The sequence below is a fragment of the Phyllostomus discolor genome, chromosome 1 (genome assembly GCF_004126475.2).
Source record: "Phyllostomus discolor isolate MPI-MPIP mPhyDis1 chromosome 1, mPhyDis1.pri.v3, whole genome shotgun sequence".
Lineage (NCBI taxonomy): Eukaryota > Metazoa > Chordata > Mammalia > Chiroptera > Phyllostomidae > Phyllostomus > Phyllostomus discolor.
Genome location: NC_040903.2, coordinates 177,088,005 through 177,103,965, shown reverse-complemented (window position 1 = coordinate 177,103,965; position 15,961 = coordinate 177,088,005).

Here is a 15,961-nt window from a genome sequence, read left to right as displayed (position 1 = left end):
GGGAAACAATAAACAAGTAAACAAATGACGGACAAGGCTGGTTGAGTGTTACTGCCATTTGCTAAGAAGCAAATGAAATGGAGTGATGGAGCGGAACTAATTTAGTGTGGGTGGTCAGTCAAGACCTCCAGGACAGGTAACAAGAACTGAGTGTATTGTAGGCCGAAGGAACAGCTAGTACAAAAGCCCTGGGGCCCAAAATTCTTGATGAGCTTAGAAACATAGGTCAGTGTGGCTGCAGCAGAGTGGGTCACAGGAGGTAAAGTCAGCAGAGTGCAGGTCGTGTTAGGGCCTAACAACCCATGTGAAAGTACTTAAAGTTCTCTTAAAGTACTCTTAAAGTGTGAGAGGGGCATTTGAAGAGTTTTAAACAGGAGAGTGATGAGATACAATTTATGTTTTTAAAAAGATCACTCTCACCACTGTGTGGAGAGTAAACTCTAGGAGGAAAGAGTAGAAGCAGGTAGTCCATTTAGGAGAAAAGGTAGTCCATTTAGGATTAGGATGGTAGAAGCGGTGGTGGTGAAGCTCCTGGGGTAGTATCAAGTACAAGCTCAATATGCAAGTTACTTCCTCCTCCCCCCACACCCTCACCATCCACATCCCCCACCCAAGGACAATATCTATCATAGAGAAAGAGCAAATTTATTTATTTGGTTCCAAGGGACCAGGCTAGGCTCAAGTTTACATAAATTATTTTATTTGAACCCCACTATTTTAATCCTAGTAGGTGAAAGCTTTGCCTCAGCTGCAGAGCTGGCGGTGGGAGTTTGGGCCACTTCTCAAGCTGTCCCCTCCATTCTGCAACACGACTTTACCTATTTGCAGGTCCCTACACAAACATTGTCCCCCACCCCCTCAACATGTTAAACTTTTGTTGGAAATGAGGGCTGAAGGTGAGATGGTAGAGTCTCTGAGATAGCTGGTGGAAAAGAGGTGGAAGCTGGTTGATTTCATCCCGGGACTTCAGGGTTAGAAGAATATCCGGTTGTGACCCAGGCTTTTTGGTCTCTGGGGACTCAGTAGTGATACATGCAAATATGTGACCTGGAAGCTGTCTTCCAACTGATTTCCTTCCGTAGCTCTCTAGAGCAACCAGGCCTTCTCATTCTCCCCACCGCCGCCCCCCCCCCCAACCACCTCTCTCTCTCTCTCTCTCTCTTTGTCTCTACACACACACACACACACACACACAGCCTCTTCCCATGCATGTCTTTTTCCAGCTGACTTTTTGAAGAAGGTGATCCAGACCCAGGCCCCTCCTTCCCTTCAGTTTTGTTTTCTGAAAGATACTTAATTCATCCAGCTATTCATTACTGAATAAGAGACTTCCTTCTTCCTCCTCTCACCCTTGTGAGATAAACTAGGATTCATCCTAATGCTGACACCTCAATTCAGGGTGTAACTGGGTGGGTGCTAGTGGGATAACTGGACCCAGAGTCATGCCAGAGAAGGGCTCAGAACTTGCACTGCCTCCTCCCCCAGGTAGGAATGTACTTCTGCTCCAGCAGCCCAAGGTCAGGAGCCTTGAACTGCTCCTTTTTCAATATTTATTATAGTTACCTAGTGTAGGGGATTCTAGGATCCTTTGGTTGCTCAATAGCACTGGCTGGTTTTAGAGTACTTGGTTGCCTGTATTTACCTGGGCTTGGCAGGTAGCATGTCTGTGGCCAGGTTGTGCAAATCTGAAGAGAATGTGTAAACAGGACAAGGTTGCTTTCCCAAAAGCCAAAGCCAAGAAATAGCTCCTTGTACTTCTGACCTATTCCCCTCCCCCTTGACAGAAAGCTACTGAGCAAATGAATGATAGTTAAGTATAACTGCAAGTAGCTATATCCTGATGGAGATTAATTTATTCATAATGAAACCTGTAACCTTCCACTCAGACCAAAACAGAACCAGTGTTCAGTGCTTTGCTTCCTGGATATTGGGAACTCCAGCAGAATTAGTTGAACCCTCCACAGAGTATTCTTTTAGCAAGCCAGGTAGGCCTAGCCTTACAGCTCTGAGTCAATGGAGTTTCTCAGATGTTATGTAACGCGCATGCAAGATGTCATTTTCTAACACCAGAAAGATCAATGTTTTAGTCCTATAACCCTCCCACATACTTTAATGAAAGAGGATGACCCTTGGTGTTGAACAGATCTGGGTTAGACACCCTTCTCTATGGGCTGGCTGTGGCCTTGGGCCAGTTTCTTTATCTGTACACTGAAGTTAATAAAACACTTCCCTTGCAGGGCTGGTGTAATGGCAACATGCACTCTCCTTCACCAAGCCTGGTCCTGGGAAGGAGTCATCCTTCTGTGGTGACATTAACCTGTAGGAATGAGTCTGCCTCTGAGACTGGAGATAAAATCCATAGTATGCAAGCGACTGAGGGGGCTCACTAACATGACAAAAATTCCAAGAGAGCTACAGAGAAGGATGTCAGGAAGCAGTGAGTGTGACAACTAAGAAACCACTGATGACCACTCTCTATCAACCCAATTTCAGGGGACTCGTAGCCCATTGGCCTCACTTCCTCTTCTTCCCAATCCTTGCCTCTCCCTGAAAGGCACACCTAATGACTGTCAAAACCAAAACCTACAGTGTGGGAGGGGGACAGATAGTCAGTGCTGTCTAATTTCATCTAACCCCACTTCTCCCTGAGACTTGATGCCAGTCAAAGACCCGGGGATCATAACAGAAATAAATGTGGCTGGCTCTCACTGTTTACTGTATGGCAGGCATCATAGTAAACACTTTACACACATTAACATGTTAAATTTGCACAAAACTCTGGATGACATACCAGTATTATCGATTCCCATTCTTCAGATGAGAAAGCTGGGTAGAGATGTTGTGTAGTTTGCCCATGGACTCGTAACTAGGGCATGGTGGAACACCAGGATTTGGGCTCAGGCTGTCTGACCCCCACCCCGTCCCTACTACCAGCCCACTGTACCTCCTTTTATCTCCTTGGTAAACAAAAAACTTAACTTCCATGGCTCAAAGCCTTTTTTTTTAAAGGACTTATTGAGCCAGGAAAAGGACCAGATCCTGGGGCATGAAGTCTACACCAGCAGCAGCAGCGCAAGGTGGAGAAGGCCACATGGCCACTGTCTTGGAGTTGACCAGGACATGTTTTGGGGAAGAATGATGTTGTTTTGAAAGAATTTGCACTGGCTACAGATAAGAGGACTAGTTCTGGACTGGTTGTGGGCAATAGTATGGGAGATTCAGGTGTAAGGATGAAGCAGATGCTCCTGAGCTTCGGTGGCACCTGGCTTTCCTCTTTCAGACAATCGTGGAAACAGTCACCTGGAAGTTAATTCAACAAATTCCAACAAATACTTAAGAGTGTGAGCAGCCTTTGTCAGCCAGACCCCAGGAACTAACAGACTAACTGCTGTCTTTTTCTCTCACTCTCCAGGCTGCTGTAATGTAATTTAGAACATCTCAGAATGGTTTTTCTGGTCACCCCACCCAGCCTCTTCTGTAGCTAGGATCTTGGCTGGAGGTCCCTGAGACTTCCCGTGGTCCTGATCACTTCACCTGGGCCCAGGCACCAGTTTAGCAAATCTGACCACCATCTGTGCTAATGGGGAAGGGCTACAGCAGGGATGTCAAACTCATTTCCACCAGGACCACATCAGCCTCGCGGTTGCCTTCAAAGGGCCGAATGTAATTTCAACTCCTTAACAGTTAAGGAGTAGTTACATTTACACAGTCCTAAAATTATTTCGGCCCTTTGAAGGCAACCACCAGGCTGATGTGGTCCCCAATGAAAACGAGTTTGACATCCCTGGGCTAGAGAAAACCCTTCCCCAGCACCACCCCCAACACACGCCAGACGTTCCACATTCCTACACCGGAACACAGTTCCAAAGCCAAAGCCAATGTCATTTTATCCTAGAAGTCGTCTTTGATTTTGCCCTGAGCTCTATACCACTTTACACCTCTCTTGGGACCCTTACCTTTTCCTAATAATAACTCATGTCTGTTCAGCACTTTACAATCTACAAAGCACTTTCCGATCCATCTATTCCAGCCCCCTCCTTCTAGGCTTCTTAACCACTTAATGCAGCTGGGAGGTTACAGAGCACGGAGGTTCAGCACCCAAGCTCTGGAACCCCCTCCACCAGCACCCTAGCTCCACCTCTTGCCAGCTGCCTAACCCGGGACAAGTTGTTTATTTAACGTCTCTACATCTGTCTCCTTATCTGGGAAATGAGGATAACAACGGTGCTTCTCCCATCTGGTTGTTGTGAGGGTTGAATCACACATACACACACACACACACAACACAGAGCAAGCAGCTCAGTAAGTGTTGGTTATTGTAATCATTATCTCACTAGGTCATACCCCAAACCCTGTGGGAATAAGCAAAGCAAACAAGTTGTGTCATCTGACGTAAAAATGAGTGTAAACTAGATAATCTCTAAGCTCTCTTCCAGCTCCATTAGGCTCTGACTCTACCATGAGTCACAGTTATTTATAGACACAACTTAGCTCTTCCAGGCTGTAGCAACCTCCTAAAGGCCCATTGCTTAACAGAGGGACAGTGGGCTGTCCTGCCACGTTGATGTTAGCATGTAATAATAGTCCCTGCCTCATCCAGGCATTGGGATGGACAAACGAGAAATTCCTGTATAGCATGTAGCACGGTGCTTGGCACAAAGTAAGCTCCTAATAAAACATAGTTGCTTCTTACAGTGAAGCTCTTTAGCATGATTGTTACAAACATAGACTCTGGAGCCATACTGCCTGGGTTCACCCTAGTGCTGACCCTGTGAGACCTGGAGCAAGTGAATTAACCACCCTGGGCCTCAGTTTCCTCATCTGCAAAATGGCCATGATGCTAACAGCACATGCCTAATGAGGTTGTGTAATTCAAACGAGTTAATATGAAAAAGGCACCTAGGGCTGTGCCTGTCATGTGTTTGTTATATACAAGTAAGTGCTTTTTGTCATCATTTACAGATGAGGACACTGAGGCTCAGAGATGTCAAGTGACATCCCCAAAAAGTAGTGGAGCTGGGATCCAAATCTAACTAGGCCCTGGCCGATTCCAGAACCTCAGTCTTAATATTAGGGATTATTACTGCCCCGAATGACCCATGTTCATTTTTAACAGGAGCCTTCTCTAATGGTGGAGATCTCAGGAGCGGGGGAAAGTGAGTTAGCACCAGAAATCCCTGGGGTGTGGGAGACCACAGGATGCCCTCAAATCATTCCAAAGGAGTGACTTTTTCCTCACCTGTGTCTGGCCCTATGGCTTCAGCTTTCCATCAGGGCCAAGACCCAGAAGCCCATAAACATGGCACCACCCACACCTGCCCTCTAGCCCCAAATCTGCAGCAAGACCCTCATTATGGGCACTGCTGTAACACTCAAGCTGGACCTTAGCTTTCCAACACAGGCCTGACCTTGAGGCGTTTCCCATTTCTGAGGCATGATTCAGCCTGGAGACAAGACCAGACAGGCAGGCTACCTGGAGAAGAAGGGGTGGGTGGTGGATGGAGGGGAAGAAGAAAAACAAACAGGGGTAAGAGCTGGGTGAGCTGCTGCAGGGCGAAGGGAGCAGGAGCAAGCGGGGGCGGGAGTGCCCACTGCAGGAGCACAAAGCACAGCTGCCGGAGGACCAGTTGATCCTCCTTGCACTCACATGTACTGATTTACACATGAATCCAACGATGCTTCTGCAGCCCCAGAAAAACATTAATAACATTGCACATTTGTGCAGCATGCTCACACAAACAGCCTTAACTTTGAGTTGCTTTTTAAATTAATTTGATTCTCTTACTACAAAGCAATAACATTTTCAGTAAATTTCCAGCTAGTCTTTCTAAGCCCACATGCAGATGTACTTCATTAAACAGAAGTGGATGGCTTACTACATAAAGAGTTTTATGTCTTTTTTGTCATTTAATGTAAAATCATTGGCATTGAATAACGTTATCAACCATTCCCGCATTACAGTTTAACATGACTGGATTTTCAGCACAGATGTGCCACAATTTCTGTTGCCACGCCCTAACTGTTGAACATTTAAGATGTTTACAAAAATGTTACCATTATAAATAATACTGCCATGAACATCTTTTTACTTACATTTTTGTCTCTGTATCTAATTATGATCTCATGATAAACTTCTAGTAATAGAATTACTAGCTCTTGAAGGATTTGAATATTTTGAGTACATAGAACTGAATCACTCTCCAGAAAATATATTATTTCCACTCCACCAGCAATGTGTGAGAATGTACTTCGCACTCTCCAGTTTTGATCCTGTGAGTGAGTTAACAGGTGTCTCGTGTTACAGAGGAGGCAGACCCAGTGCAAAGAGTTTAACTAGCTGGGGTTCATGCAGCTGGGACTCAGACCCTTGTCTCCTGGAGTTGGTGCCAGGACCTTCCCACTCTGCCCTCCAGACATGGAGAGCTCCGAAGAGGCTTTCCTGAGCAATGGAGTTGCACAAAACTTTCTTTTTATATCACTACCTCTTGGTGAAAATATTTTTTTAAAATCTGCAGCTTGTTGACCTAATTTGTGCCATGGTCCCCTTTGGCAGTGCTATTAAGCCTACCAACCCCTTCTCAGAATAAAGGTGTTTATATGCATATAATAAAATACATAGGATCATAAAGAAAACCAGTCATATTGAAACATGAAAACAAAATGATGATATGGCAATACCTCTGCTCCTTTGTACAGGCATTAATAACAAGGTCTAGTACTACATGTTGAAGAGGCAGGGCCCCAAATATCCCTGAACATTCTTGCTGAGGGCGCCAGACTGCAAGGCTTATCCATCCCGTGACACTGAGCAGTTCCAGTAGCTCGTCACTTAGGCAACCAGACTAGCCTATTTGTCGCTTGCTTCATTTACTGCTGGCTCAAAAAGTGCCGGGTCCTTGGCCCTAAATTCCTCTCTTGTAACATAATCCCCTGCATGTGCTCTTGTCACCTGGCCCTTCGTGTTGGCCTGTGGGAATTAGAGATCAGAGAAACAGCACAAGTACAGTGACACTCTGGCTACCACTTGGCTGTGAGTAATCAAATCTTTCATCTAAGATCCAGGAGTTTCATGTCTCCTGTCATTAGCCATGAAACTGTGGCAAGCTGTCTTGTTAGCTTGCAAGTAGGGCAAAATCTCAGAGCCTTCACCATTCTGACCCTACACTAATTTCAAAGAAGTGGTGGGTAGAAATGATATTTTGAGAATATGTAACAGCTCCAATGTGGATTGAAAATACCTGTAATTTTTATGGGTGACAAGTCAGCATGGTTTGTTGCTTACATTCATAAAGGAAGGAAATGTTAAATTTCAGTTAAAGGATTATGAAAATAAATATCAGGGTTTTTTCTCATGCAACTCCGCAGATTTTGTGAGAACTCTGGTCTCCTACCAACTCCCCAAAAGAATACCAGAAAAACTTGTTGTTCAAGCAAAGTAAGTCTAAGTCTGTCACGTACTTACTGCAGTGAGGGAGAACACCAACTTGATCAAGACTTGCTAGTATCTCAGAAGGGAGATTTCAAGAAAGGATATTTAGCCCTGGCTGGTGTGGCTCAGTGGATTGAGCAACAGCCTGCGAACTACAGGGTCACCAGTTCGATTCCCAGTCAGGGCACAAGCCTGGGTTTTGGGCCAGGGCCCTCACTAGGGGGTGCATGAGAGGCAACCACACATTAATATTTCTCTCCCTCTCTTTTTCCCTCCCTTCCTCTATATCTAAAAATAGAAAGAAAGAAAAGAAAGAGGTTATTTGTAGAATTTTGGAGTCTGAGCTCAAGTGGTTTAAGATGATTTTTCAAAGCAAAAGAATTGATGGGGATTGGGCACAGTTTATGACATTTAAGACACTTTAGAATTTGTAGGCACAGAGAAATGTGGGTCCTGAAGCAAACCTTGATAAACTTTGTCACTTAAGTGAGCTCTTTGCCCATGTGTGCAGTCTGTGGTGGTGATGGGGAAGCAGTCATTAGCCAAGTCCCAAACTACCAAACTAAGAAAAATTAATTTCTTCAGGCACACAATTAATCTATTTCTCTTCCTGGGCAAGAATTTCCTGGAACAGCTGTGAGATGTTGATGTGGATGGTCTCAGTTCTTACTCAACAAGTCCAACCTAGCCTGAATCTCCTTTCCCACAACGTGGAGGCCCACCTAGTTTTGCCTGTTTTCACTGTCTGTTGTTTTCTGCTGCAAGTTTACTGTGGGCAGGGCCTACATCTTACATTCCTGGAAGTGGGATTTGATAGTTCTCTATATATTTGTATTCAAAATGTGTAATGTACACTATTAATAACACTTTATTATATTTCCTGCTTTTTTAAAAAAACTCTATTGTCATAAACATTTTCCTATCCTATCACGCAATCTATAAACACCATTTCAATGGTTCCATATTATTGACCATGGGGTTGTTGAGAATCCATTTTTAGCTAGATCCCAAGAAAAGGGATTACCGAGACAAAAGGCATAAACCTTTTTAGAACCTTCATAAACATTATCAATTGCTTTCCTAAATAAGTTTTTCCAATTCTCACGCCTTCCAGCCACATACGAGGACCCCTATTTCACCAAACTCTCCATAGCACTGAATATTATTCTTTTTGAAACACTTGTTAATTTGATATCTTTGTTATATGGGTTTATGTTTGTTTGACTCCCAAAAATGTTGGGATTTTTAGGTGTATTTGTCTCCTAGTTCTATTTAATTCTTGACATTGTTTGTTTGTTTGTTTGTTTTATAATCGGTACTCAGGTCCTCAGGTGAAGAGAATTAATAAATCACTCTTCTCAGCCCAGTGTATTGTCCTCACAGGTTGGCACAGTGGCTCTCTCAAATGTTTTCTTTTCTCCCTTCCTCTGTGGTGTACATATGGGCAAAGGAAGTCACACAAAAGAGTAACTATTGAATGATTCCATTTAGATGAAGTTCAGAAGAAAGCAAAACAAATCCTTGATGGAGTTAGAAGAAAGTTTACCTTTGCAAGGAGGTATTGACTGGAAGGAGACACAGAGGAAGTTTCTAGCATTCTTGACCGTTTTTGACTACTATGGTTGGTTACATGGTGATGCTTATTTGTAAAATGTATTGGGTTTATTATGATGTTTATGCACTATACTATATGTAAGTTATACTGCAACACAAATGTTTACCAAAAAAAACCCCAAAATAGCAATATACCTTTTTTCATACATGCGGATGTTCACTTGGTGAGGATTCCCTAGTGGGGTATACTTTTTCATATGTGTGTAATATTTGAGTGATTAACTTTCTTTTTTAAAAAGAATACGCCTCCTGCCCTGGCCAGGTGGCTCAGTTGGTTGAAGTGTCATCCCATAAACCAAAGGGCTGCAGGTTTGATTCTCAGTCAGGGCACATGCTCAGGCTGCAGATTCAATCCCCAGTCGGGGCGCATCCGAGAGGCAACTGACCAATGTGTCTTCCTCACATAGATGTTTCTCTCTCAAAAAAAAATCGATGGACATATCCTTGGGTAAGGATTAGAAAAGAAAAAAACTCTTATAGCTATTGATTCTTTTTTCCTTTTTGCTTCTTTTACATCAAAATTCCTAAAAAGAGCTATCTATATTTATTGTTTCTAACTTCTTTCCTTTCAGTCTCTCTCATTTTGAAATAAATTTTTTTATTTGGGAAATTTAAAACATAAGAAAAGTAGAGAGAATTGTAGAGTCTGCATCCCTAATAAACTCATAGTCCTCTTGGTTCACCCATACCCCATCCCACACACATTCTCACTGTATTCTTTTGAAGCAAATCTCAGACATTGTATCATTTCACCAATAATTATTGTAGTATATATCTTTAAAGATAAGATTTTTTAACCTAACCATAATACTATAATTTTAAAATATAATACCACAATATTTAAATATAATGTAAATATAACATAATATCTTTAAAATTAATAATAATTCTTTCATTTCATTAAATATTTAATCAGAGATCAAATTCCCAAATGTCTCATAAATAATAGGACATGTTTTTTTTGTTTGTTTGAGTCAAGATTTAAATAAGTTCCGTATATTGCATTTGGTATTTTAGAGATTCACTGTCCCTCCTTGATTTTTTTTCTTTTAAGATGTCATCGAAGAAATCAGGACTCATCCTGTAGTGTCCTACAGTCTGGATTTGGTTGACTGCATCCCCTCCATATGTTTCTTCACATGTTCTCATGCCTATATTTTTGTAACTTGGTAATTTGCAGTTAGACCTGGTCTTGCACATTTAGGGGAGAGCATTTCAGAGATGATAGTGCGGTGGTCTCCTCCTAGGAGACAGATGTCCAGTTGTCTTTTTCTCTTTGACTCAGCCTCTCTTTTGCCACCGTTGATGACATTGCCGGCACCCATGATTGCCTTAGTGGCTGCACTGTTCCTTCTTTATTTAACAACAAGAGGTTCCTGGGGACTTCTGGCAAGATGGAGGAACAGGTGGACGCACCGTACCTCCTCGCAAAACCAAGAATAGAACAACAATAATTTACAGATATAATATCACTCAGAATTGTCAGAGGATTTATCTGAATGGAAGTCGGACAGCCAAGAAGTTGAAGTAGACCCGTACATCCAGACTGGTAGGGGACGACGAGCCGGGCAGGCGCGGGGCTGGCGCCGGCGCGACAGCCATCCGGGGTGCAAGAGCGCAGCGGCACAGCGGTGATCCCTGAGTACGCAAGCAGAGGCTGGGGGAACCAGTGGGGCAGCGATTGTGGACCAGGGCAGAGCTCGCAGCCCAGGATCCCAGGGAAGTGTCTGAGCCCAGGAGAACGGAACTGCCGCCATTGTTCCCTCCCTCTCCCGCCGCCGCCCCTGCCCCCACCCCCACCCCCACCCCCACATATAACATCACAATCTAGCGACTGGGGTGCCCAGCCCCCAGTGAACACCTAAGGCTCTGCCCCCCACCATAACAAGAGCGACCAGACCGGAAAAAAAAAAAAAAAAAAAGGAGAGATAGGGAAAGATATAAGATATGTTTCCAACAGAACAGATCAGTCCCCCAGGACTCATCCTTTTGAGCGACTAAGAAATAGCCGATCTATCAGATACACAGTTCAAAACACTGGTGATCAGAAAGCTCACGGAATTGATTGACTTTGGGCGCAATTTATATGAAAGGATGCAGGTTACCATAAAAGAGATGCAGGAAGATACACGAAGGAGAGCCAATAGTGAAAGGAAGGAACCTGAGTCTCAAAACAATACAGTGGACCAGAAGGAAGGTAGAATCAACCAAGCAGGAAAGCATGATGAAATAAGAATTCAAAAAAATCGAGGAAAAGCTTAAGAGCATCCAGAACACCTTTAAACATTCCAACATCCGAATTATAGGGGTACCAGAAGGGGAGGAGCAACAAGTGGAAAAGTTATTTGAACAAATAATAAAGGAGAACTTCCCCAACCTGGCAAAGGGAACAGTCTTCCAAGAAATCCAAGAAGCTCAGAGAGCCCCAAAGAAGTTGGACCCAAGAAGAAACACACCAAGGCACATCATCATTACATTAGCCAAGGTAAAAACGAAGGAGAGAATCCTAGAAGCAGCAAGAGATAAGGGGACAGTCACCTACAAAGGAGTTCCCATCAGACTGTCAGCGGATTTCTCCAAAGAGACCTTACAGGCAAGAAGGGGCTGGAAAGAAATATTCCAAGTCATGAAAGACAAGGACCTAGATCCCAGATTGCTCTATCTAGCAAAGCTCTCATTTAGAATGGAAGGGCAGATAAAGTGCTTCTCAGATAAGGTCAAGTTAAAGGAGTTCATCATCACCAAGCCCTTATTTTATGAAATGCTAAAGGGACTTATCTAAGAAAAGAAGATAAAGAAAAGACATGTATAGTAAAAGGACAGCAAACTCACAAATATTAACAACCACGCCTAAAGCAAAACCAATAGAAACTAAGTAAACAATTAGAACAGGAACAGAACCACAGAAATGGAGGGCACATGGAGGGCTAGCAGCAGGGGGGTGGGAGGAGGAGAGAGGGGGAAAAGGTATAGAGAATAAGTAGCATAGAATGTAGGTTGAAAATAGATAGGGGGAGAGCAAGAATAGTACGAGAAATGTAGAAGCTAAAGAACTCACAAGTATGACACATGGACATGAACTAAAGGGGGGGAATGTGGGTGGGAGAGGGGGTACAGGATGGAGGGGAGAGAAGGGGAAATGGGACAACTGTAATAGCATAATCAATAAAATATATTTAAAAAAATAAATAACAAGAGGTTTCTTGAAGAGAAGCTCCCTCTCATAAACCATTCGGCTATCCTGAGGTACAGCTAGATAGAAAAAGACAAGTCGTACTTGATTCTTTCCTTTTGTTTTCAGTTTGTTTGTTTTCAAAGTACTGAATTGTGTTTCCTTAACATCCTCCAGATGCAAACACTGACTATTTTGGAGGGATTTTATTGCATCATTACGAACTCAGGGATTTAAACCAACTTCGTATGTTTCCATTTATTCTTATTGATGGAAATGCCATTTTTAATCGATCATATTGTCAAAGATCAAAAAGTTTGGAAACATACAGTGTTGGTGATACTAAAATAGTCACAGAGGTGAACCACAATTTAGCAATATAAAGCAAATTATAAAATATACATTTCCTTTGACCCAACAATTTTATTTTTAGGAGTTTATCCTACCGATAGACTCAGGCATGTATATGACAAAGTGGTATATGTACAAAAGTATTAATTACAGCCTTGTTTATTTTAGAAAAAAATGGAAAGAAGTATTTGCACACCAGTGTTCATAGCAGCATTATTCATAATACCCAAAATGTGGCAGCAATCCACATGCCCAAAGATGGATGAAAGGATAGGCAAAATGTGATGTACACATACAATGTGATATTATTCAACCTTAACAAGGGAAGAAATTCTGTCACGTGCTACAACACGGGTGAACCTTGAGAACATTATGCTCGGTGAAGTAGCCAGTCACAAAAAACCAACTGCTATATGATACCAGTAAAACTCATAGAAACAAAAGGTAGACTGGCAGCTTCCACGGGCCAGGGAGAAGAAGAAATGGGGATTTGGTGTTTGATGGGTATCGTTTTCTGTTCCGCAAGATGAAAGAGTTCTGGGCATCGGTCACACAACAGTGTGAATGTACTTAGTGCTGCTGACCTGTACACCTAAAAGGGTTAAGACAGTAAATTGAGATATGTATATCTTACCACAGTTAAAAAATTAAAAACTTGCAGGCCATACAAAAATAGGTGTTGGAATAGATTTCATTCCTGGGTCATAGTTCTATAAACCCTGATTCAGGGTATTAAACTAAATACGAATATATATGCTTAGAACCTGTGGACACTTAGAATCTGTCAGGACAAAGACAGAAGAGGCTGGTAACAGGACTGACTCCTGTGTATGGAAAATGGATGTTGGGGAACAGATGTGAGGTAGGTTTGCTTTTCACTGTATATTCTTGCATATCCTTTTTGGGCTTTTTGGTGATAAAATACATACAACATCAAATTCGACATTGTAATAACTTTAAAGTGTACAGTTCAGTAGCATTAAGTACACTTGCAACGTCGTGCAACCTGACCACCGTCTAGTTCCAGAACTAGATGGGAACCCCATGCCCGCTAAAGCAGCCACGCCCCCCTCTCCCTGCCCCTGGCCACTGGAAACCGCTAACCCGCTTCCTGTCCTATGAATTCGCCTGTGCTGGATATTCCATCTAAATGAAAACATACGCTATGTGGTGTTTTGTGACTGGCTTCTTTCATTTAGCATAGTGTTTCCAAGATTCATCTAAGTCATACCACATGTCAGTGCTTCACTACTCTTTATAATTAACAATGTTCCATTGTCTGGATACACCACAATTCTTATCCATTCACCTTGTTTGGCTATTGCAAATAAAGCTGCTATGAACATTTATGTACAAGTTTTTGTTCGAACACCAGTTTTAATCATTTTGAATATACACTTAGGAATTGAATTGGCGGGTCTCATATGGTAATTCTGTGCTTAACTCATTGAGGAATTGCCAAACTGTTCTCTACTGTCATGTGCCTTTTTAGGTATATACTGTGTATATGTCCTACCTAGTCAACAAATGCACTTTAAAGTAATCTTTCTTTGAATATTAAAAAGCAAATTAAGTGGTGGTATACAAATTTATGACCTTTACAACCTAATCTAGGGTTTAACATTACCATGCTATTATATTACATAGCATTTCTCTCTGACTTAATGGAGTTTAATATAGAAAATTAATATTACAGTTTTTTGTTAAATTGGGATGTAGTTGATATAAAATAAAGTTATAGAATGCAAATTTCTTGCAAAACAGTAGTTATCAGCCATGCTATGTCACCTGCAGCGAGTCTTCCTTGGTTTAGAAAGAACCACTTCAGTTAGGTGACAGCATGGCAAAGAGACTGCATGCTCTGGCTCTAGATGGACCTGGGTTCAAATCTGAATTCTGCCACTTTGTAGCTGTGTGACTTTATACAAATATATTAACTATTTTGTGCCTGTATGTCCTCATCTATTCAAAGGACTTTATAGTACCTACCTAATACTGTTGTTAAGGGAAACAAGTATTATAATCCCTGTAAAACATTGTACTCAGTAAACATTTGATGTTTGTTGTTAAAGTAGCTCCTTTTATTTATGTATAAGGGGGGAACCCCCCTTCCAAAAAAACAGAATTATCTTCTAAAGGGCAGGCCCTTGTAGTGCAGGCTTCCCCTGCTAGCTGAGTATTCTAGGAATTCATCTGTATCAGTGTGCCAGCTGGCATTGTTGTGAGAGGCTGCACTCAGCTTCAGTGAATTTTTCTGAAGACTTTTTCAAAGTGTTTGCCCATTTTATGATGGGTGATTTATGAGGGCACCTGCCCACACCATGCTGGGTGTTCAGCAGTTTTTGACCAAAAACATCATAATCCCTATGCTTCACCCTTCCTATTCATCTGACCTCACCCCCTTTTTTTTAGTTTGTTTCTCCAGATGAAAAAATTCCTCAAAGGGAAATGTTTTTCTAGTGTGGAAGAGGTGAAAGAAAAAAACAACAGAGAGGGACTTCCAGCCAAGAGGGAGGCAAAGGTAGACATACTTTGCCTCCTTGCACAACCATAAGAAGGGTCACAACTGACTTCAAAACTAAAACTATAACTGCCAGGAAATCATGCTGTATGAAAATCTGACGACCAAGGGTTTAAAGAAGAAATATTCATCCAGACAAGTAAGAGGGGCGGAGATGGGGAGCCAGGCACAGAGGGTGCAATGTGGTAGCAGCAAGGCACTGCTGGCAAGACCGAGGAGGCAGCGGCCAGTGGAACGGGGGTCCCACATTCACGTGTGCAGATAAAAACCTGGAGGGACACCTGGGGAGTGAGCGATCCCAGTCCCGGGCCAGACCACCAAGCCCAGGGTTCCAGTGCCAGGATATAAAGCCTCATAACTTCTGGCTATAAAAACCAGTGGGGGTCGGGGAGAGAGAAAAACTGTCAGTCTCAGGTGTCTGTTTAAAGAGACTGCATGGTCCTAGAACCTACGCAAACCCACCCACTTTGGGATTCAGCACCAGGACAGCAGCTAGAAGGGTGCCAGTTGTGTATGGGAAGTGGGGGAAGTGACTGGAGATGGGACAAGAGCTGAGCAAATGGCATTGTTCCCTCTCTGACCCCTCCCCCACGTACAGCACCACAAAGCTGTGAAGCAGGTTGCCCCACTATGGTAAATACCCAAGGCTCCTCCCCTTACAATATAACAGGTACACCAAGGCTGGGAGTCAGCTCTACCTAATACAAAGAAACAAACACTGGGAGGCTGCCAAATTGAGGAGACAAAGAAATATGGCCCCAAATGAAAGAAGAGATGAAAACTCCAGAGAAAGAACTAAGCAAAAATGGAGATAGCCAGCCTATCAGATGCAGAGTTCAAAACACTGGTGATCAGGATTCTCACAGAACTCCCT